The 25,089-nt window shown below is 42.0% G+C and overlaps 1 long non-coding RNA gene across 1 annotated transcript in view; it reads right to left on the bottom strand.

Moving 5' to 3' along the window:
• The window catches only part of LOC137352310 (uncharacterized), a 75,430-nt gene that overhangs the window by 10,394 nt on the left and 39,947 nt on the right, over positions 1-25,089 (bottom strand). Inside the window, exons 2-3 of the long non-coding RNA XR_010969673.1 lie at positions 3,570-3,658; positions 66-142 (exon numbers count right to left, since the gene is read on the bottom strand). This is a non-coding gene — a long non-coding RNA (uncharacterized lncRNA). The remainder of the gene's footprint in view (positions 1-65; positions 143-3,569; positions 3,659-25,089) is intronic.

Here is a 25,089-nt window from a genome sequence, read left to right as displayed (position 1 = left end):
TCTGGTCCTGGGGGTTTGTCATTCGTTAGTGCCATTATTTTCTTTGTTACTGGTAACTTATTTACCTTAATTTTGGCGAGTCCCCATCCCCGACTCAAAACAAATTTCTTTGGGGTATCCGGAAAACTATCCTTTTTCTGTACTGTAAATAGCGAAACAAAGTAAATATTTAGCATATCTGACATTTCCTTATTTTCAATTACACTATCAGCATTATCAGTTTTTAAGGGGCCCACACAGCACTTGATCACTTTTTTTCTAATATAATTGTAAAAGAAATTTGTGTTGATTTTGATATCCCTTGCAAGTTTATTTTCACACTTTTTTTTATAGCTCTTACTGTTTTATCACCTTTTGTTGTTCTTTGTCTCCTCCTCCATGAAATCATCAGCAGACAACCTGCGCTCTGCAACCTGTTTCTCTTGCAGGTTCAAATCTTGCTGCTGTGCAATGTTGTGCAGACGCAACAAAACGATGACTATCCTGGACACCGTCTGGTGCATACTGAAAGGTGCCTCCAGATCTATCTAGGCACCTAAAGCACATCTTCAGCACGCCAATGGCTTATTCAATCAAATATCTGGTGGTCATGTAGCATTCACTGCAATGTTGTTGGGCTTCATTTCTTGGGGATGTGACGCGTGCCATCAACAAATTTTGCAGTGGGTATTCCTCGTCTCCTTCCTGCCACCGCTTAAGTGTCCAAAGACAGCAGGGAGCTTGGACTGCTGCAGTATGAAATCATCATGGCAGCTCCCTGGGAATCTTGCACACACTTGTAGAAACATCTTTTTGTAGTTTCACACCAACTGCACATTGGTGAAGTGGAAGCCCTTGTGGGTAACAAATATTCCTACAATAGATAGCCATTACAGAGACATGGTTGCAAAATAACCAACGTTGGGAACTAAATATTCCAGGATACTTAACTTTTAGAAGAGATAGGTAAAATAGAAACGGAGGAGGGGCAGCCCTGATAATAAAGGATGGGATAAAGACAATAGAGAGAAAGGATATTAGCTCAGAAAATCAAGTAGTAGAATCAATTTGGGTGGAACTAAGAAAACAATAGCAGAGTTATTTATAACCTGACAGTAGTTGTAGTGTAGGACAGAGTATAAATCAGGAAATTAGAGGCATCTGTAATAAGGGTTATACAGTGATCATGGAGGACTTTAATCTTTATTTAGAATGAGAAAATCAAATTCGCTCATGGAATAATTTTCTAGATCAGTATATCGAGGAACCAACTAAGGAACAGATTATTTTGTATCTAGTTTCGTGCAAAGAAGAAGGGTTAATTAATAACCTTGCAGTAAAGGGGCCTCTGGGGTGGAGTGACCGTAATATGATAGAATTTTATATAGAGTTTGAAAGTGATATAGTTAAGTCCAAATCTAGGGTCTTAAATCTAAACAAAGCAAACTATGCAGGTATGAAGGGTGAGTTGGCTAAGGTAGATTACAATGACTAGCAATTAAAGAACTAATACATATTTTGCAACAAATATAAATTTCTTAAAGGCCCAAAAATCCCACAGGAAAAGTGGTCTGTCAGTAAAAAGAGTTAAAACTGGCATTGAATCAAAGGAAGAGGCTGAAAATGTTGCCAAAAAGTGTAGTATGGCTGAGGATTGGGAGGATTTTAGAATTCAACAAAGGAAGACCAAGAAATTGCTATGAAAAAAGAGAAGAGAGAATATGAGATAAGTATTTAAATGGGAAGAGATTCGTGAAAGTAAATGTGGACCAATTAGAAGCAGACACAGGAGAAATTATAATGGGCAATAAGGAAATGGCAGAGACGTTAAACAAATACTTTGAATTTCTCTTGATGGTAGAAAACACAAAAACATTCTGGGAATAACGGGGAACCAAGTCTGCATAAGGTCGTAAGAGCGCTTGCGATACTGAATCCAGGTCCTCCTCACCACACTACATCCAACTCGCTTCCTCTGCCACCTCCAGCCAAGACTGTTTAGTCTGGCCAGCTGACCTTCGGGAATAGAATGTCACGTCTGGCATGGGTACCTGTCTTGCTGCTGGCTCGCTGTTCCTCTCCTGTCATCTCCCACTAAATTGGCAACCGCAATCATGGCTGTCGGTTCCTTTTTAAAAATAGGCAGCTTTCCCACTGTCCAATCCACACCGCCCTAATTACAGACAGTAAACACGCCACTGGCCACTAATTGGTCTGCTTGTTTAAAATCGCGTCAGGCGCCAGGGTGGAGACTCGGAAATGCTCCCAGTGTCAGGATCTCGGCATCAGAACAAAAATTCTGCCCATTATGAGAGTAGACTAGCAAGAGACATAGAAAGAGATTGCAAACGTTTCTATAGGAATGCAAACAGGAAGAGATTAGTGAAAGTAAATGTGGACCCATTAGAGGCAGAGACAGGCGAAATTGTAATGGGGAATAAGGAAATGGTGTGCTATTAAATAAATACTTTGAATCTGTCTTCACGCTACAAGAGACAAAAAATTCTGGGAATAACGACAATAGTGCGAGAAGGTGGAGTTGAGGTAAATGATCAGCCATGATCTTATTGAATGGCGCAGCAGACCTGAAATGGCCTACTCCAACTACTATTTCTTATATTCTTGTTCTTATGGTTTTTCTGGGGTACCTTAATTGCCGTATGCATACAGCCACTAATGCCCTGAACCAATGGAAAGCCAGCTAGACTGTAAACGTAAGCACCCACTCATTCTGACTGACGTCATTGCAGATGAAGCTCATACAATTGCCCGCCCTGGCAACCAACCATCAGTCACCATCTTACACATTTGTGGGCCACCAACTGGGAAATCCTGGATGTGTCTTTAGAAGAGTCCTGGAAGAATCCAGAGGCAAAAATGTTGAGTGTGGTGGCAACTTTGACAGCCACTGGCAACTGGTCAAGCAGGGAGCAGGTCTTCTTCTAGGAGGTTGAAGATGTCTGCCACTACCTGACACAACAACCTGAGCCTCCTGAAACAATGCTGTTCTGTTCCAGCATGTCAAGGAACCTCAGTCTCTGGCTGCACACCCTGCGTCACACGCAGTGCTTTGTGTGAGTCGCACCCATCTGCTCCTCCCCTCTCTGTTGTCCAGCTACAGGTCTCTGAATACCAGGTTGCTGGTACTGATCATATTGACACCTTGTCTGAGACCCAATCTCAGTCAAGGCACCACCTATCCTGATATGATTAAAGAAAACCTCCAAAGTGTAGAAAGAAAACCCTCAGCAGAAGTGCTTTGAACAAACCTTTTCCCACTAGTATTGGGTAAGAGAGCAGCTGCGAGTACTGAGTATTTATTGCAGTACTTGCATGCGTTTTAATCAGTCCTCTCAATTGCCATTGTGTTCTTGCCTTGCTTTTACTGCCAAGTTTCACAAAACCCGGGAAACCCAAGGATGTTATATTTCAATACACAGCTTTAAGTTTAATAACACTCCAGTTGAGTGATTACCCCACGTTCATAGGAAAGCCGCTTCTCCTGAGGGGTCTATGCACACAGCCAGCCTAACACGCTTGAGTTAAACGTGGAAGTTGATGGGTTGGAGTTGGCTTTTTGATGTACTCACATTTTTGTTGGATTTCAGACGATCCAGAGACTGACACGGACACGTCATATATCGAGCCAGATTAATCATCTTAAAACTTTTTTTCCCCCCTATAAACATAACACAGAATAATGAACAACAGGGAAATTTATACTTAAGGCAAATGTAATGCAGTTTTAACACATCATCAAATCACAAAGAACGATGCATCATAAATCCCTGCATTGGATGATTAAAGTTCCTGGTTCGACATTGATTGAATATGTAGGATGCCTGGGTGCCTAAGATGATAGTTAGGAGAATGGGATTCACTTGAAGTTTGAGCCAGACTGTTCACAATGCAAGATAAAAGCTTCTTATTACAATCTAAGTGACAAAATCTCACAAGACAGTCATGAAAGCACAATGGGGGAGGTTAGCCAACGTTGTGAAGGGAGGTGGCTAGGAAATATAACTTTTCAGTGAAAAAATCCTTCAACTCATTTGTCCTGGTGTCTTCGGAGAGTATTTTGAGATCTGGTGGGGCCAGGAATGCCCTACTTTTTTTATATTGCTGTCACTATCTCAGAAAAAGATTCGGGTCTGGTGGAGTGCATCCTATTTAAACGCAACGACTACATTTTTAAAAATTGATTAGCTTCACAATCAGGGACAATAGAACAGTCAGGTCGAATTGCTAATCCCTTTTTAGAGTCAGATAATCTCTGTACAGCACCATGGAGTATGATAGCAAGGTATTAAAGTGACCTGTGAGGATTCCCAAAGACTGCAATAATTTGGCCTTTAATTTGGATTGTAATTCACATAACAGTAGCTGCTGGATAAGCATAAATGTGCAGTTATTCCAGGAAATATGCATATTATATACTTCCAGCATGCATCAGTCGGCAAGGGGCTGCAGTCGTGTGAAGCACAATAATCACCAGGCAGACCTACTCTTGCTTTTACATCTGGTTCAAAGCCATGGATATTGTCGCCCATTATTGTTCTGAAATTTCAATATTTAGGTTACCCGCCCACCATTGTTCACTGACTTCACTGAAGTAGAAATGTTGCATTGAAGGGCATCACTTTGTGTTGTTCCAGGCCTAGTGGCACCAGCTCTAACTTTATTTCACCGACATGCACATCAAAGGATATGGGGAGTGGGCAGGAAAGTGGAATTGAAATCCAAGATCAGCCATGATCCTATTTAATGGCTGAGCAGGCTTGATGGGCCATATTATCTACTTTTGCTCCTATTCTGTTTATATTGTATATTGAGATGATGGTAAAATCACTGCATCCAATATGAATCTAATTCTGAAAAGTCTCATATGACCGCAATACTTTTTTTCAAATGCTAATCAACAGATTTTAACTCACCGATTGGCATTTTACGAGGAGGCAGTGGCTCCGCCCACTAGCTGGAAAATCAGGGGGCCAGGCCGCCTCCACTGGCCCTAGAAACCATGCCTGTATTTAATGGCACTCAGGCAATAAACTGCTGGCCTCCACCTCTCTGATGCAGTATACCCCGATTCCACAAGCTGTTGGCCAATGGGTCGGCGGCTCTTCAGTCCCAGCAGCACCACCAGGAGCCAATGCTGGAACTACATCGAGCGAGAAGAGGAACCATGGATGTTGGCCTTGAAGGAAGGTAAATGGGGTTGGGATGCGCCGGGGCCAATCAGCCAGGCCCCCAGTGAGGAAGGGGCTTGTTGCGGGGGGGGCCTTCCAATGTGGCCGGCTTGTGTCACTTGTGGTGGCCCTCCATGGGGCACAGGGTGCCTGATCAGGAGGGTTCCTCAGTCCAAAAGGAGGCCTCTTGGTTTAAATAGGCAGCCTCCCCAGGTGGTGAGGTGCCAATTCGTGGTGGTAAAATAGCAGTGGCAGCGGCAAGAGGCCTTAAGTGGCCATTAATTGGTCACTTAAGCGCCTGAATTGGCCTAAGAGCAGGTGGGGTGCTTTCCACCTCCCCCGCTGCTGGTAAAATACCAGTGGGGGAGGGTAGCGACGGGCACTGCACCCCTGCCATCCCACCCAATTTTATGCACCCCTGCTGCCTCCCAGTCCACTCCCAGGGTGGGTAAGGGGGGTGTAAATTTCAGGTCACTCTCTCAGGAACACCCAGCTGAGATGTCAGTACTGTTGCATTGTGATGAATTACCTGATTGTTTGCCTTGAGGCTAAGTGTATATTTCACAAATCCAACCAGCCCAAACCAGTGAGGGACTGTATTGGTCATTAAGGATACTGGCATTAGATTAAAAATAATGATTTCAGATGGGACGGAAGCAGCAATACTCCCAACTCATTGACGATCCATAATGTTAATCTGTTAATTGTGTATCAATGGTTGATTATATGCAGGTGAAGGGTGTTAATTGAGGTCTTATTTGAGCACTTATGAGCAGACACTCACTGGGACTGGTGGAGGTTTCGAGTGAGGAGCTACATGTTTGTAATCCTTTTAATCTGCACAATAAACGTAAAACTGGGTAAAGATAGGCTCCAGCATTATCCTTCCACAACAAGCTTTCTGGAGTTTAACACATAACACTAAAAATAGTACAAATTTGATCTGCCATTAAAAGACACTTAGAAAGGCAACTCCTTCCATGTTTTGAGGAAGTTACAAACATTTAAGGTCAATTCATGGGTGCCTACCTTTCCAAATCTGGCATCAAGATTCTTGAAGGTAGTACACACACTGGATCAACTGCAGGAGTAAATACAACACCTGGGGAAGAAGGTTTATTCCCAGTGCATAGACTCTGCCTGCATTTAATGTGGTAATACACCCCAACTTGCTGAAATCAGTCAAATTCTATACATAATCAAAGAACAATTCTTTGCACAATGAAAGAAGGAAGGGCACAGTGAACCTCTCATTAAACATGTACATTCCTCTCAAGGTGCTCAATTTCTTGGTAATAAAATTTTGAACAAGTCTCAACAAGCAATCTCCTTTGCTCTGAACTTGGAGGTAAAATCCTCATTTAACAAAGTCCAGCACAAGTATTTCTTCTTCAACATTATTCTCCTGGAAATGGACATTCTGTTCCAATACAGCATTTTACTGGCCAATATATCAAGCCAAATTTGGAATTTGATAATTGAGCTCTGAAACAATCCACAGGTTTATAGCTTTGAATGTTTGAAACAATCTTCCCTGAAAGAATAAAAAACTTGGCTTATTTTATTTGAACCATATTACATTTTTGTAACAGAATAGATGCCAAAAAAATTAATAAATTACATTCTGTAAAGTTATTTATAAAATCACAGATGTTTTACTTTGCACAGACAGTTCCTTGTATAAGCCAAGGAATATTACAAGAAAATGGAAAAATGATGACAAGATGATTATGTGTAACCCAGAACACCTGGATTTGAAAAAGGGCCTCATCTGTTCCTGTCTGAGCGGAACGTATTTAATTTACCCTGAACCCAAAATTTGAGACACCGACAGTTCTTTGTATAAATAGTCTCTGAAGTTCATTTTTGGAACATATTGATTGATCATCTTCCATTTTTATACTTCAGCTAATAAAAGTAGTGCTGAATCAGGCTTTTCCTATGCTTCTATTGGTCAATGCCAAATGCAGTTGAGAGATGCTAGTTCAATGCTCCCAAATCCCCTGAGCTTCTGACCCCTAGAATTTTAACAAGCACCCCCAACCCTCCCCCCATGCCACCAATTCCTCCGCCTAGTGATAATGGTGCATGGGAGGGTATTAAAATTAGGCCGAGTCTACTTGCCAACCTGAGGTCGCTCCTTTCCCACCAGGTGCCATTTCACCTTCGCCAATTTTCAAGTTGGCCAAGGCTTCAGCTATGGCCAGGCACGGGCCTCTTTTATGGTGCCATGAAATGGTGAACAGGGCTATACCCTATAAAACTATGATCGCCTCTACTACAGCAGCCATCCAACAAGAATGTGGGGCGCTGAACTACTCTGTCACTTGCCTCTCGATGCATGTCTGCACAGAAGGTTTCCTCATCCTTCATTTTTGCCTTCTCTTCTTTGCCTCTCCTTTTTCAGACTTAGCAAAGGCTGCCAATGGGGTTAAGAAACTTTCTGTGCCTTTCCAAATGCTTTCAGAATTTTTGCCTCCCTAATCTGTCCTCATCCCTTTAAATGTCACTTTCATGTAATTTTCTGCTCCCGCCACTAGTGTGTTTCATGTACCAATTCAAATCTGCACCAGGACCTGTGTATAACTATGATATTGAGTTGATCCCAGAAGAAGAAAAAAAAAGTCTTGGAGAGATCTGCACCCATTTTTAGCCACTTATGTCAAAAGAAGATCTGCCCCGTGAGAAATGATGATGAATAATGTGCACTTACCACCACACCAGCTGGTTGTGATGGTTTATATACTACAAACAAATTTAAGAATATCAATTTTAGAGGGTCCCCAGTGAAGTAAATATAAGCCATAACACAGAAAAAGCAGGGTTTGTTTTGTTGATGGTCTGTTTACTGTCTGATTTTAAATGCTTTCTTCTACCATTCTGAGTATTTATGTCTTAACCTAGAAATGCAGAAAAATCGAGGCTGGAAAAAAGGTCCATTTCAGCCCAGCTTTCTGCTGCTCTCGCAGATGTATTATGTTTCTGTTGATCCCCAGTTTCTTTTAATTCAGCTTAAGTGCAATAAGTTATCAGAGAAGCCCTGATATTGACAGGAGCCAGTTTTGTAAGTGAGGGAGGGGAGTCTGGAATCCCCATAGGTTGAATTCCACAGAATGTGCCTTTTTTTTTTTACAAGGTCACCATCTGGAAGTCAACCTGATTGGCAGGCTTGGCTCTCAGTCAGGTGGGGAGGACTCCGGAGTACGTCGCAGCTGTAGGAACAGGTAAGGAACCTTCTGCTGTGTTAGTGGGGGCATGGGTGGGGGTAGTGAGTCTGACTGATCCTAAAGGAGTGGATGCGGTGGCAGTGTCCAATTTCAGGGGGTGCATAGGGAGTGGTGGGAGGGTGTGAGAGTCTGACAGTAGGGAAGCTTGGGGAGTGGGGAGAGGGGAGGTTGTTTAGCGGTAGGGGATAAGCACTCCCACTCCTCCTAGCCCACAAGCAGTGCTGTAAACTGCTTAACAGTTCTCTAAAAGATGAGCTCAACTCCCCTGAGCTGCTAGATTTCCCGAAGTCTGGGAAACCTGGCTGGCCAGCGTTAAGCCTGTATGATAGGTTAAATTTTTTTTTATTCATGTAAAATGTTTTTTTATTCAATGTGAGACTCCCAACCTCATTATAATATTTAAATGGAACCTGCCTTCTGGGAGCAAGTTGGCTGCTTGCCTTCTGCCCTGCCTCCAACTGCATACAAGGAACTTGACACCATCCAGGACAAGCAGCCCACTTGATTGGCACCTCATCTACAGCTTTAAACCTTCACTCCCTCCACTACAGGCATGCTGTGGCTACAGTGTGTACCATCCACAAGATGCACTGCAACAACTTGCCAAGACTTCTTCAAACCTCCCAAACAGAGACTTCTACCACCCAGAAGAACAAGGGCAACAGACAGATAGGAACACCATCATCTAAAAGTTCCCCTCCAAATCACACACCATCCTGACTTGGAAATATATCGCCATTCCTTCAGCATCATTGGGTCAAAATCCTGGAACTCCCTCCCTAACAGTAATGTCAGTGTAACCTACACGACATGGACTGTATCGGTTCAAGAAGGCAGCTCACCAACCCTTGTCAAGGACAATTAGGGATAGCCAATGAAGCTGGCCTTGCCAGTGATGTCCACAGCCAGTGATTGAATATATAAGAAAGAAAACCTCTTCTATAGACCAAGGGCACAGAGGCCAGTTATAGCCCAATGACTGCTGACTTAGCTCAAATCAATCTGCCCAAGTTAAGTTATCAGAAATGCAAACTGGGCAGTTAAACAACAACAACTGGCATTTATATAGTAAATTTAATACCAAGCCACATAAAGAGATTTTAGGACAGGTGGAAGTAGGTTTTAAGAAGCGTCTTAAAGGAGGAAAAGGCAAAGCAGTTTAGGCTGAAAATTCCAGAGTTTAGGGCTGAGGCAGTTGAAGGCACAGCTGCCAATGGTGGCACGCTGAAAATCCGGGATGCAGAAAAGGCCAGAACAGGGAATGGTGCAGAGATCGAGGAGTGCTGTGGGCTGGAGGAGGGCGCAGAGATAGGAAGGGACAAGAACATGGAGGGATTTCTAAACAAGGATGGAAATTTTACTAATCAAGACATTGTCAGACCAGGAGAAAACATAAATCACTGTTAACAGGGATAATGAGTTAACAGGACTTGGTGCAAATTAGGATATGGGAGTAGAGTTTTGGATGAGCTCAAGTTATGGAGGATGGGAGAGGGAAGGTTGGTCAGTAGAACATTAGAATAGTCCTTTCTCACGGTAACAAAGGTACGAATGAGGGTTTCAGCAGCAGATGAGCTGAGGCAGGGCAAAAACCTCTCAACCTTTGAGTTACTCTTTTCAGAGCTTCTGTTCTACTAAAACCTTGTGCTTTGTTACTTTCAGGACATGCTTGCAATAGTCTTCCATTGAAACAAGCTGCAATTACTCAAAAATTTAATTACACCGAGAATTTCCAATATCAGTATTCTGACCACTGCTCAATTGTGATTAGCATATCATAATACTTTGATCTGCAGATTGATTATTCTTAAAAAGAGGATACATCATTTTTGTTCCTATAGGAAGTCATTCCATAAATCAGTATGTTATGAGAAGAAAATCTGACCTTCATTCCTGAATATGTAAAACCTTAATGCCAGAACACCTTAATATTTAGAGTAAGACAGTGGAATAGTTTTAGAGCATTCCATATGTTATAACAAGCACTCTGAACAGGAAAGCTTTGTCTGGTTAGAAAAGCTGGTTATAAATACCTAAATAGTTTCCTATTGTGGCATTTTTTTAAAAGTACAAATCCAATTGGAGTGTCTTAGGCGAACTATTTAACTCTAGGGGCCTCACAGTTATACCCAACTCTGTCCTTGCACAAGGTTCACAAAGGCATAATTCCAATAGAAATTTCCAGTAGAAACTGACCAGTGACTAGGAGTGTCGGACCCTGACCAATTTCCTTCACGCTAAATCCCCAGTGTCGAAGACAAACATTTTCCCCATGATGTTCTTCCCTGCACTGTTCAATAGTTCACCATTTTTCTTTTTGGAAAGTTAAGCTACAATATATTCAATTTGCTATGTCTGTCATGTCCTTATTTGGGCATCACCAGTCTGTCAGTCAGCCACATCAGCAGCCAGACATTTCTACCAGTAGATGGCGTTTCATAAGGTCCTGAAGCTACAGATCCCCACACCTATACCTGCACTCTTGAGAGAAACGTGCTTTGTCCTGACTTTCCAACAAATATTCTTTTCCTGTGCCTAGCTAAAGAGTACTAAGATCCTATTAGTTTAATCCAAATGTAGGCAAAGCAGTCTTTAAAACAAATTTCAAGACTGAACTGAAGCTCCTTTATGCAGCACATACATATCCAGATAAAATTTTACAAATTAATATTCCAAATGCAACACTTGGTGCAATGAGACCACATACTGGGAATTCAGATATGGAGGTCATTGCACTGTATTATAACAGTGACTATACTTCAAGAAGTACATTATTGGCTGTAAAGCGCTTTGAGACATCTGGTGGTTGTGAAAAGCACTATATAAATGCGCTGTATATAATTTTCCATCCACTATCTTTATCAGGTGGAAAACTGTGCAAGGCAGACTCACCTCTGCACTCAAATTTCCCACACATGCTCCCATTACACAGACCTCTGCATCCACAGCGCTAATGCATAAAATCTTCCCGTTCTTTGGGACATTGCTTTTCAAAATAATAGTTATAAAGCTGATCATCTAATAAATCCAGACAATGCAAGTTTTTTTTTAAATAAAAGGATATATATATATATATATATATATATACACACACAGCTTTGCTTGGTAGTTTTAAATCATCAAAAAAAGCCAATCACCATTACAATGCTGTCATATAAAAGTAATTTGAATCGCATTTCTATATCTCAATGTACTTTGGCAAAATTATCATGATTATTTTCTTTCCCCAAAACAGAAAGAACTTGATGAAAGGTATACCAATAAAACTGTGTGTGAAAATATTAAATAATACCTTGCCAAATGATTTTTTTTTTAGTTGTTTTACTATGTCTGTGTAAGACCTATCCTGTAAAAAGGCTTCAAATGTCTGGCCTTAGGTATACCACAAACAGCTAATATTTTACTTGATTGTATCCAAAAAAACAAATTACACCATTGTGATTTTTGGAAATAAATTCAGAAGGTCATGCCCAAAATGTGTTTTTATTTTACTTTAGTCGATGGATTGAACACCATGTTCAGCAATAAAACACCACATTCTCTTGACTAACAATCTGTGTTCCTTCCAAAGCAGACATGTTTATTTCATTCTTAGTGAGGGTTGAAACAACTCGTTCCACTAGAGTGAGTGAGTGAGTCTGTGTAGCAAAGGTGAGGGAAGGGACAGGAGGGGGAGAAAGAGAGAGATAAAGAAAGAGAAGGGAGAGAAAGAGTGAAAGAAATGTAGTACAGAAGGGGAAAAGGAGAGTGCGGGCAAAAGAGTGCAAGCAAAAAGCACAAGGGAAACAGAAGAGACCAAGCAGGGGAAGGATAAAGAAAACAATGGTAATTTCACACCTTACAGCAATGTAAATGTTATTTAGGCATTATATTCAGTGCTGCTTTAGCACTAAAACATAACCATTGCTCCCATTTTGTTTGGACAGCAGGTGTTGGGAATGGCTCTGCTGTTGTCATTGACAGTTCCTCTAGACCCATCTTTTTTTTCTGTACTTGTAAGGCAAAAGTAGTTGGGAATAACACCATCATCCCTTATGTCATTTAATCACTCCTGCCCTTGAGAACCAACAGGCTGTTCTTCTGCAATATAACTGTATAATTGTGAATGAAACTGTGGCTTTTTCTCTTGCCATCCCAAACCGCCGTCAGACCAAAGTACCATGTTATCATCAGCCCTGTATGGTTATGGTATGCTTTTATATGAATTCAACTTGAGTCTTATGGGAAAAATATAAACATTCCATAGCAATATTTAATTTTATAATGAAATTTTTAAAAATTACAAATACATACATCACCTTCAGATGTTTACCTATCCAACAATCTAACGTGTTTTATATTTCTCACATTGGTGGATGAGTAATAAATCAACCAGAATTTCTGCTCCTAAATTACAACAAGCCTTTCTAGAAACTGCGCATGGTGAAGACATCAGGCGCAACTACAACACCCTTCAATGAGCTGAAAATGTTGAGATTTCCAGTCTAGGCTGACTCAGCATAAAACAGCCATTGCCAAATAACAAAAGGATCCCAATACCAGCAGAACCCAAACACAAGCACTAGTGGAATGACTATCTTTTTTATTGACTTTTGCAGCCAAATTCCTAATATGTAAAACCATGTAAAGCACTGCATTGCCAACATTAAATCATAAAATGTACCATTAAGGACGGTTGGTGTTGGAAAAATATTCATGGGGTATAATATGGGTGCTGCTATTTTTTAAGGTTAGATTCAGGCACACTAGCCGACATTCCTTTAAAAGTGCATGGTAAATTAGAGAATACACTAATTCATAAGGAAAGAAGCACTATAACCAAGAAATACAAATGTATTATTCTGCTGGTTAGCATCAGCAGTGTCCCTTTAAGTGCACAAGACGTACTTAATTAAATACTCAAGTCAGTTGCAGGTCAATTCCATTTAGGCATATCCTAAGGTCATCCTAAGGTGTTATTTCTCTGCAGATTGGCAGGTGGCTGAAAATTCCTGGCTTCACCCAAAGGTCAGGAAAATCAGCAGGATTGGCATTTGGAGAAAAAAAATTATTCTGTTACAGATTCAAGTGTGACATCTGAAGTATGACACTGGATTATGATCGACTCAAAACTAGACACAAGAGTGTATCTTGCATGTCATTACTCAGAGTGAATCAGAAAATATATTATTTTAGAAGGATTGTGAACAAAATGAATGCAAGGAGCATGGAACAGGGATTAAGAATGAATCCGAAGACCAAGACAGTGGCAATAAGCAGAGGCCTAACCCCAGAAGTGAAAATTGAAGTAGATGGACAAGTCCTGGAACAATTGAAAATGTTCACATATTAAAACCTCACAGCTCCAGCGACCCAGGTTCGATTCTGGGTACTGCCTGTGCGGAGTTTGCAAGTTCTCCCTGTGACCGGGTGGGTTTTCCCCGGGTGCTCCGGTTTCCTCCCACCGCCAAAGACTTGCAGGTGATAGGTAAATTGGCCATTGTAAATTGCCCCTAGTGTAGGTAGGTGGTAGGGAATATGGGATTACTGTAGGGTTAGTATAAATGGGTGGTTGTTGGTCGGCACAGACTCGGTGGGCCGAAGGGCCTGTTTCAGTGCTGTATCTCTAAATAAATAAAAAATTTAAAAAAATTTTAAAAAACAAAGTGCTGGAAATACTCAGTAAGTCTGGCAGCATCTGTGGAGGGAGAAGCAGAATTAATGTTTCAGGTCTGTGATGTTTCATCAGAATGCTCTGATGAAAAGTCACAGATTTGAAATGTTAATCTACCTTGGTCAGATTATCACAGACGATGGGAGATGTGATTGCGAGATCTAAAGGAGAATTGTGATCGCTAAGATCAACTTTGTCAGAATGAAGGACATGTTAAGATCAAAGAAACCGAACCTGAATCTTAGGAAAAGAATGCTGAGATGTTACATTTTGTCATCGATGTTATATGCCATGGAGACATGGACAACAAAAAGACTATTGATAAGCTGAATGCATTCGAGATATGGTCATATTGGAGGATGTTCCGCATATCATATTCAGACAGAAAGACTAATGAGGAAGTACTGAAAATGGCTGGAGAAAAGAGGAAATTAGTCCATAACATCAAAGAAATAAAGATGCAATATTCCAGTTACATCATTAGAGCGGAAGGTAGACAGAGACAATTATTGGAAGGAACGATCGATGGAAAACTTAGGAGAGGGAAGCAGAGGAGAAAATGAATGTATATAATGGACTGGATGCAGTTGACTTATGCAGAATGTGTAAGGGCAGAACAGGAGAGACAGAGGTGGAGATCCATGACAGTCAACCTTCTGGGAAGAAGCTGACACCAACAAATGAAGGAAGAAGGATAAAAACATCATACCATGAAATGCATAATACATTATTCAGCTAAGAAGGAGCTCTGTTTCTTCAAGGCCACAAAGTCTAATTCTTAATATTTTATGCAGAACCTTCATTTAATTAGAGTTTGAAGACTTTCTGAGGAACATGTTGCAGCTACTACAGGTGGAGGGAGGTTGGGGAGAAGTGTTGAGGTGTCAGAGGTGGGAGGTCTCACGGTGTGTAGGTAACAGGGTTATTTAGAGTGCAAGGCAGGGTTCATAGTCTGGGAGAACTGGTAGGGGCAGACATGGATATGTTAGTCATAATTTTTCTAAACTATCTTCTTTGAAAATTCATTCATGAGATGTGGGTTTCGCTGCCAACATCAGCATTTACTGCCCATCCCTAATTGCCTTTGAGAAGGTGCTGTTGAGCTGCTTTCTTGAACGTCCTGCAGTATGTATGGTGAAGGCACTCCCGCAGTTCTGTTAGGAAGTTCCAGGTTTTTGCCTCAGCGACAATGAAGGTACGGCAATATATTTCTAAGTCAGGATGATGTGCAATTCGGAGAGGAGCTTGCAGGTGGTGGTGTCCCCGTGCATTTTCTATTCTTGTCCTTCTAGGTGGTAGAGGTCATGGGTTTGTGAGGTGCTGTCAAAGAAGGCCTGGTGAGTTGTTGCAGTGCATCTTGTAGATGGTACACATTGCTGCCACTGTGCATCGGTGGTGGAAGGAATGAATGTTTCAGGAGGTGGATAGAGTGCCAGAAAGGCAGACTGCTTTGCCCTGAATGGTGTCATGCTTCTTGAGTATTATTGGAGCTGCACCCATCTAGGCAAGAGGAGAACATTCCATCACGCTCCTGAATTGTGCCTTATGGATGGTGGAAAAGCTTTGGTGAGACAGGAGGTAAGTCACTTGCCATGGAATATGCAGCCTCTAACCTACTCCTGTAGTCACACAACTTATGTTTCTTGTCACTAGTCACCCCCAAGATATTGATAGTGGGGGATTCAACAATGGTAATGCCACTGAATGTCAGCAGATGATTAGACTCTTATCTTGTTGGAGATGGTCATTTCCTGGCACTTGTGTGACACAAATGTCACTTGCCACTTGTCAGCCCACACCTGAATTTTTTCCAGGTGTTGCTGCATGTGGGCAGGGACTGCTTCATTATCTCAGGAATACCAATGGAACTGAACACTGTGCAATGAGCCAAAATCCTCACTTCTGGCCTGATGGAGGGAAGGTCATTGATGAAGCAGCCAAAGATGTTTGGACCTAGGACACTAAAGGCAAGAAGTCATTTGTGGGAGTGGTGTACAAGCCCCCTAACAGTAACCATATGGTACGACAGGGTAAAGAGGAAGAAATAATGGAAGCTTGTCAGAAAGGTACAGTGATAATCATGGGGGATTTTAATCTACATACAGACTGGAAAGATCAGATGGGAAGAGGTAGCCTAGATGAGGAGTTCATAGAATGTTTTCAGGATAGTTTTAGAATAGCACATTCTGAAGCCAACTAGAGAGCAGGCTATACTAAACCTGGTATTGTGCAACGAGGTAGGATTAATTAATGACCTCATAGTGAAGGCGCCCCTACGCAGTAGAAATCATAATATGATTGAATTTTATATTCAGTTTGAGGGAGCGAAGAGTGGGCCTAAGACTAGTATTTTAAACTTAAATGAGGGCAATTATGAAAACTAGTGAAAGTGAACTGGCAAATTAGGTTAAGGGATAGGTCAATAGAGATACAGTGGCAAACATTTAAGGGGATATTTCAGAATACACAGAATAGATACATTCCAAACGAGAAAGAAACATTCCAAGGGGTGGACCCACCATCCATGGTTAACAAAAACAATTAAAGGTAGTATCAAACTTAAAGAAAAAACTTCTAATTGCGCAAAGATGGGTGACAGGTCAGAAGATTGGACAGAATATAAAGAACAGCAAAGAATAACTAAAAAATTGATAAGGAGGGGAAAATTAGAGTACGGTAAAAAGCTAGATAGAAATATAAAAACAGACAGTGTTTCTATAGATACTGAAAAAGAAAAGAGTTAACAAAGTGAGTGCTGATCCCATAGAAAGTGAGCCTGGGGAATTAATAAGGAAAAATAAGGAGACGCCAGATGAATTTAACAGGTATTTTGCATTGGTCTTCACCATAGAGGATACAAGTAACATCCCAGAAATAGCTGTAAATCAGGAAATGGAAGGGAGGGAGGAACTCAAGAAAATTACAATCACTAGGGAAGTGGTACTGAGCAAATTGTTGGAGCTGTGGGCTGACAAGTCCTGATAGGTCCTGATGGACTTCATCCTAGGGCCTTAAAAGAAGTGGCTAATGAGATAGTTGATGCGTTGGTTTTAATTTTCCAAAATTCCCTAGATTTGGGGAAGGTTTCATTAGATTGGAAAATAGCCAATGTAATTCCTTTATTCAAAAAGGGAGGGAGACAGAAATCAGGAAACTACAAGCCACTTAGCTTAACATCTGTCATAGCAAAAATATTAGAAGCCATTATTAAAGACGTTATGGCAGGGCACATAGAAAAATTCAAGATAAGTAGCAGAGTCAACATGGTTTTGTAAAAGGCAAATCATGTTTAACCAATTTATTGGAGTTCTTTGAAGAAGTAACATGTGCTGTGGATAAAGGGGAACCAGTGGATGCACTGTACTTAGATTTCCAGAAGGCATTTGAGAAGGTGCCACCTTAAAGGTTATTGCAGAAAATAAAAGCTCATGGTGTAGGGGGTAACATATTGGCATGGATAGAAGATTGGCTAGCTAACAGGCAACAGAGAGTAGGCATAAATGGGTCATTTTCTGATGGGCAAGATGTAACAAGTGGTGTGCCACAGAGATCAGTGTTGGGGCCTCAACATTTTACAATTTATATAAATGACTTAGATGAAGGGACCAAAGGTATGGTTGCTAAATTTGCCGATGACACAAAGATAGGCAGGAAAGTAAATTGTCAAGAGGACATGAGGAGGCTACAAAGTGATGTAGATAGGTTAAGTGAGTGGACAAAGACCTGGCAAATGGAGTATAATGTGGAAAAATGTAAAATTGTCCATTTTGGCAGGAAGAAATAAAAAAAACATATCATATAAATGGTGACAGATTGCAGAGCTCTGAGATGCAGAGGGATCTGTGTATCCTAGTGCAAGAATCGCAAAAAGGTTAGTATGCAGGCACAGCAAATAATTAGCAAAGCTAATAGAATGTTATTGTTTAATGCAAGGGTAATCGAATACAAAAGTAGGGAGGTTATGCTTCAGCTTTACAGGGCATTGGTGAGACCACATCTGGAGTACTGCGTACAGTACTGGTTTCCTTATTTAAGCAAAGATGTAAATGCGTTAGAAGCAGTTCAGAGAAGGTTTACTAGACTAATATCTAGAATGGGCTAGTTGTCTTATCAGAAAAGGTTGGACAGACTAGGGTTGTAACCGCTGGACTTTAGAAGAGTAAGAGGCGACTTGAGTGAAACGTACAAGATCCTAAGGGGTCTTGACAGGGTGGATGTGGAAAGGATGTTTTCTCTTGTGGGAGAATCTAGAACTAGGGGTCACTGTTTAAAAATACAGGGTAGCCCATTTAAGACAGAGATGAGGAGAAATGTTTTTCTCTGAGGGTTGAGAGTCCTTGGAACTCTCTTTCTCAGTAGGCGGTGTAAGCAGAGTCTTTGAATATTTTTAAGGCAGAGGTAGATAGATTCTTGATAAGCAAGGGGGTGAAAGGTTATTGGGGGTAGGTGGGAATGTGGAGTTGTGTTTACAATCAGATCAGTTGTGATCTTGTTGAATGGCGCAGCAGGCTCGAGTGGCTTAGTGGCCTACTCTTGCTCCTAATTTGTGTATTTGTATTGCTACGACCAGGTGAGAAATGTGCCTAGGGGTCTTTTACTGTCTTCATCTGGTCTTATTATAACAGGGTTTAATTTTTAAGCACACTCTGTTCTGAACTCCCCCTTGGTGAATCCTTGTTCACCACTATCCTATTATAAGGCAACAAAATGAGCATAAACAGGCTTTCTTAGGTTTAAAAGAAGAAAAGGGAAATTTGTTAAACCTTAAACTTAAACTCTAATTCGGTGAACACAAAAACACCACACCCCACACTAGCATGCATACGCAATACACACATGCAAATGGAGACAGAAGAGAGAAGAAAAATGAAGTAAAATGGTTTGATGCAATCTCTGAAGAGGGGTTTTTACTGTGCTTCGAGCTCACTGTAGTGCTTTTGTACGTAATCTTGCTTTTCGTTGGGGCCCAGTATTCTTCTCAAACCTTGTTCACTTTAGGAGACTTTTCTCTCAGGGGTTCATGTGTCTTCAATGGGGCTTCAGTTCCGTGAGAAAGAGATGAGCAGAGGGGAAAGAGATGTTCTCAGTTTCGGAGCAAACAGCCTTCTGAGTTTCTTTCCCTCAGCAAGTTCAAACTCAAAAAACACCAAGTCTGTTAGTCACGTGACTAAACCGGTCTGACCACTTCTTCTATATAATGGGGAAGAAAGGACTGGGTCCCTTGTTCCAACACTGTGTGCTAGCATGCAAATGTCTTTCCAGTTGAGGGCTTTGCAATTCCTTGTGATAGGCCCTCTTTTCTTCCCAGCCACAATTTTAAGTTTTAATGCTCATGTAGCGAAATAATGTGTGGCTCAGTCTTGGTAGGTGGAGGCCTGCATGACAGTATTCTCTCAGAACCTCCTGTAGTAATGTCCTTGGTTGAGATGATGGCCTTCCCGCAACCACAACCATCTTCTTTTGTGCTTGGTATGACTCCAACCAGTGAAGGCTTTTCCAACCATTGGCTTCAGTTTTACAAGTGTTCCTCGATGTCACATTTGGTCAAATGCTGCCTTGATGTCAAGGGCACTGCGCCTACGAAATTCAGGTCTTTTGTCCAAGTTTGGACCAAGGCTGCAATGAGGCCTGAAGCCAAATGCTGCTGACGGAACCCAACTGAGCACTGATGAGCAGGTTATTGCTGGTGGAACCCAACTGAGCATTTCTGAGAAGGTTATTGCTGAGTAAGTGCCACTTCATAGCATTGTTGACGACACTTTTCATCACTTTGCTGATGATTCAAAATAGGCTGATGGGACAATAACAGCCCGATTGGATTTATCCTGCTTTAAGTGGACAATTTTCCATTTTGACATTTATATGCCAGTGTTGGAGCTACACGAGAACAGCTTGGTTGGGGTGTCGCTACTTCTGAAGCACAAGTCTTCAGCACTCTAACAAGAATGTTGTTGGGGTCCATAGCCTTTACTGTATCCAATGCACTCAGCTATTTCTTGATATCGTGTGGAGTGAATCGAATTGGCTGATGCCTCCTGCATCTGGAGTATTGCATTCAAATTTGGGCAACATGATCATATTGAATGGCAGAGCAAGCTCGAGGGACTGAATTGCCTACTCCTGCTCCTAGTTCTTATGTCTTAACCGGGTTAGAGTGTTCAGTGTCATAAACTTCCCTCTTTCTTGTTTAAACTCAAGAAAGCCTGTCTGATTGGTTCTTTTGAAATCACGTTAGAGGAACAGGAGCAAATGCTCACTGAAGTGGTAAGCTCAACCAATGTGTTAAAAAAGGTTAAATGCTGTTGTGGTCAAACATGAGCAGGGGCGAAAGGGGAGCCTGAAACCCCTTCCTCAACTGGCCCTAACAGAAATTTGGGAGGTATCATCCGGGGTTGTAACCCAAAGATAAATGAGAAATTGGAAGGGGGAAACCAAATTGATACCTATTAAAAAAAAAAATTTCAGTCAGGTTTTCTTGTGATTTTTGCTGATCGAATACTAACGTGTCCGCATTGGAGGCCAGTACTTTCCCAAGCCAGGGTGAAGTAACTTGGGATAAGTTCTTGGCCCTATTTATTGAAGAGTTGAGGAATGTAGCTGGGCAGTTTGGGATTACTTTCCGTGCAAAAGCTAAGAAATCCAAAACCCTAAGACTTATGGCCAACCATTTTTCGCTTGAACCTGAAGATTCAAACAGGGTTAGAGTCAGAAATAGACAGGGTAATGTTGGCTAAGATACAATTAGAACACAGGAAACTCGAATTGGAATTCCAGAGGGAGAGAGGGAAAAAGAGAGGATTTTCTAGAAGGAGAAGGAGGAAAGAGAGACAAGGTGGCTTGAATTAACTAGGGGGTGACATGGTAACCCCAGTGAAAGCATAGCCAGTGAGGAAACAGCTCAGGGCCATGTGCTGAGCTGTTAAAGTTCTCCCAGTTGATGCTGAAATTCAATGAGGTAAATGTGGAAGCACTTTTTATCACTTTTGAAAAGCTTGCAAGACACTTGAAATGGACGGTCGAAAGCTGGATCCTGTTGTTACAAAGCAAACTAACAGGAAAAGCCCATGAGGTTTATTCACGATTGCCAGATGAAAGTTCATCCGATTATGAATTGACTAATATTGCTATCCTTGGGGCATATGAACTAGTACCGGAAGCGTACCGCCAGAAATTCCAAACCCTCCGGAAGCAGCCTGATCACAACTTACCACGAGTTTGAAAGAGGTAAGCAACTGGCTATTGACCAGTGGCTAAGGGTCCTTAAGGTACCGCCCACATATGAAAACCTCAGAGAGGTGATTCTTCCTTTCTATTAAAATCCATGTAGAGGAACAAAAGGTTCAAAGAGCCAGGCAGGCCGCAGTTCTGGCTGATGAATTTGTTCTCATATATAAGTCCATACCCCAAGGGAAACTCCTCCCTAGTCACCCACACAACCCCTAAAAGGTTAAAAGGTGGGAGGGTGATAGGAGCCCGAGCAGCCCTGGGCGAGAAAGGAAAGCCTGACACACATGGGGCCCTCCTCAAGCCAAAAAAGACGGTGATGAGAGCAGGAGGGAGACTCAAAGACCCATGTGTTTCCACTATAACAAGGCAGTTCACTGCCAAGCTGACTGCTGGAAGTTACGGGGAAAACCTGTAGGATGGGGCAGCACAGTGGCGCAGTGGTTAGCACCGCAGCCTCACAGCTCCAGTGACCCGGGTTCAATTCTGGGTACTGCCTGTGTGGAGTTTGCAAGTTCTCCCTGTGTCTGCGTGGGTTTCCTCCGGGTGCTCCGGTTTCTTCCCACAAGCCAAAGACTTGCAGGTTGATAGGTAAATTGGCCATTAGCAATTGCCCCTAGTATAGGTAGGTGGTAGGGAAATATAGGGACATGTGGGGAAGTGGGAGGAATATGGAATTAATGTAGGATTAGTATAAATGAGTAGTTGATGGTCGGCACAGACTCGGTGGGCCGAAGGGCCTGTTTCAGTGCTGTATCTCTAAACAATAAACAATAAACATGACTCAGGAAGAATATGATGACCTTGGAGGATTCAAGATTCTTCAGAATCATACTAGGGCTTAAAGGGTTAAATTACAAGGACTGTTTGCAAAAATGTTTTTATTTCCATGAGCTTAGATGGTGATGCATGGTCTAATCAAAGTGGTTAAAATGTTAAAAGGATTCAATATCGCAGATACAAAGAAACCATTTCCTATGGTGGGAAATCCATAACAATGGCGCATAATCTTAAAATTAGAGATAAGCCATTTAACAATGAAATCGGGAAGCACCTTTTCACAAAAGGAGGAAATCTGGAACTCTCTTCCCCCAAAGGCTGTGGGTGCTGGGTCAACTGAAATTTGCATGCGTTGGATTGATAGATCTTTGTTAGGGGAGGGTACTAAAGCATACGGATTAAAGGCAGGTAAATTTACTTGGTTTACAGATCAGCCATGATCTGATTGAACGGCAGAGCTAGCTTGAAGGGCTCAATGGCCGACTCCTGTTCCTACAATTCTCTGAGACATCTGTGTCCCTCCAACTCTGACCTCTTGTGCATCGCACACTTCACTGGCCCGATCACTGGCTGCTGTGCCTTCAGTCTTCGGGACACCATGCAGTGGAATTCACTTCCTAAACCTCGTCTGGCTCAGTGATGGCTTTTATGTGATTATGTTTCTGCGAAGCACCTTAGGACATATTTCTACATTAAATGTGGGTGCAGACCTCGAAATCGTGGTGGTTGTCTTTGTCACTGTGGTGATTGTCATCATCATCATCATGGTTGTTGGGGGAGATCAGTCCTAGGGTATCAGATTCCTGATGAAGAATCTCAGGGTGAGAGAGAATTATGAAGGTGTGGGGTGAGGGGGAATGGGGTGCAGAAGTCACACCCTTGGGTCTGGAGGCGATGAGGGAGTTTTCAATGCTTCCTATAAAAGGCAGAAGGCTTCAGACTGTGGCCATAATCTGAAACTCTCAGGGTTGTAGATTAAGTGTGGCCATTCTTGAGTATGGCAAACTGGGGCATGGGGGTCTGATCATTTTGAGGAGTAGGGTAGCACCTTTGGTACATTATAGAGAGGGCTGAATAACTATTATTGGAAGCATAAGCAAGCCTGGGAAAGTGAGTAGGGGAATCTGGAAAAGACAACAAAATTAGGAGGTTCAACTGGAGAGAACACAATGGGACAGCAGCAAACAGAAGCAAGGTCTGCCTTGAACCAGATGAAATGGTGGATTGTAAGGGAGCAATGAAAAGCAATTGGGATCAGCAGTAGAAGGTGGCAAAGACCAGTATAGTAAGGAGCACGTATAGAAAATGGTGGTCTGGAAAAGGATTAAAATGTATGGCACAGTAGAGTTGAACTATGCCTCAGGTGAATCCATGCATCAGCTTCTTAGACACAGAGGATGAGATTTTAACTCATTCAAAAGCGACTCACTTGCATAGAGTTAAAATCAGGCCCAGAGACTGAGCAAAGAAGTAACAATTGCACTCAAGAATACAAATGGAAATTTTACATGTAAATTTAATTACATTGAAGTATCTTTTGAGACATTATCATCTTGTAATGTTATAAATTGCCTATAATGACAATTGTTCAATGATTGCAGAGCAACTGATGAACTTTTTGTATCAGTAGACATCTTGGTAAATTCATTAATCCAAGTGCACAAGTGTAGCAGAATAAACCTTATAAAGCAGCAGAGAAAAATCCAGGCTCTTAAAGCTTCTGTGAACTATTATGAAGCACTTTGAAGATAACTTCCGTGAGAGAACGGGTCACCTGAAGACACCAAGACAGCAGCTAAATATTGTCGCCTCACTTCCAATAAACTGGATCTCAGCGCTCATGCCATCCCCCATTGGCCACTGAGCAGCTTTTCAACACTCAAGACCCCACCTTCAGAGCAAGAATTCTACCTACCAGCCCCACACCAGTGTGAACTGCACTTAGTCCCTTTACTCCTTCAATGAGCAAGATAGCACTCCTGCACCATTACATCCCAATGAGAAGGGAAATCAAACAGAAGAATTAACTTTCATTTATATAGCATCTTTCACAACCTCATGATGTCCCAAAGCACTTTAAAACCAATATTCCATGCCTCAATCTTCTTGATGGGGAGCTTGCAGACTTGGGGGCTCAGAATTATGACTGGATTAGGGTTTACAGTGGGGGTAGTTTAGTTTAGTTTAGAGATACAGCACTGAAACAGGCCCTTCGGCCCACCGAGTCTGTGCCGACCATCAACCACCCATTTATACTAATCCTGCACTAATCCCATATTCCTACCACATCCCCACCTGTCCCTATAATTCCCTACCACCTACCTATACTAATGGCAATTTATAATGGCCAATTTACCTACCAACCTGCAAGTCTTTTGGCTTGTGGGAGGAAACCGGAGCACCCGGAGGAAACCCATGCAGACACGGAGAACTTGCATACTCCACTCAGGCAGTACCCAGAATTGAACCCGGGTCGCTGGAGCTGTGAGGCTGCGGTGCTAACCACTGCGCCACTGTGCCGCCCACAGTAGGAGGGGGATGGACTGAGTTTCATGGGGAAGTACAGTGTGGAGGGAAGTTTTAGTTCTGAGATGAGTGGCAGCAAGGAGAAGTCACAGGTAGCAACAGCGGGGTCAGAATTAAGTGAGGAACAGCTGTGCCCACTGTGGAAACCAGCCTTGCAGGATGAAATCAGAGGCAAATATCATTGCATCAAAGTGAAATATTTCAATAAGATGGAAACAATGTGACAGAAAAAGCACAACAGGAAGGGGTGTGAAAGGAATGTGTTGCAGGAAGTACTGTTCCATCGAGCTAGATAAGCAAACTTCAAAACGTCAACCCAAATGCTGGGGTAGACTTCAGAGAGTTTTCCGAGGGATTCTGTCTGCGTTATGTTTGATCTGGTAGCGCACGGTGCTGACACAGGGTGGCCAAAGTAGAAACTGTTTTCTTTCCCCAGCATACATGCTGCTCAACTTGATGAGCAACAAAAAACAAAACTACAAATTTGAGAGAAAAAAAAATGGCAAACCGA

This window comes from Heterodontus francisci, chromosome 38 (assembly GCF_036365525.1).
Source record: "Heterodontus francisci isolate sHetFra1 chromosome 38, sHetFra1.hap1, whole genome shotgun sequence".
In the NCBI taxonomy this organism is placed as follows: domain Eukaryota; kingdom Metazoa; phylum Chordata; class Chondrichthyes; order Heterodontiformes; family Heterodontidae; genus Heterodontus; species Heterodontus francisci.
Note: the sequence above shows the minus strand (reverse complement) of the source record. Positions and strands in the feature narration are given on the sequence as shown.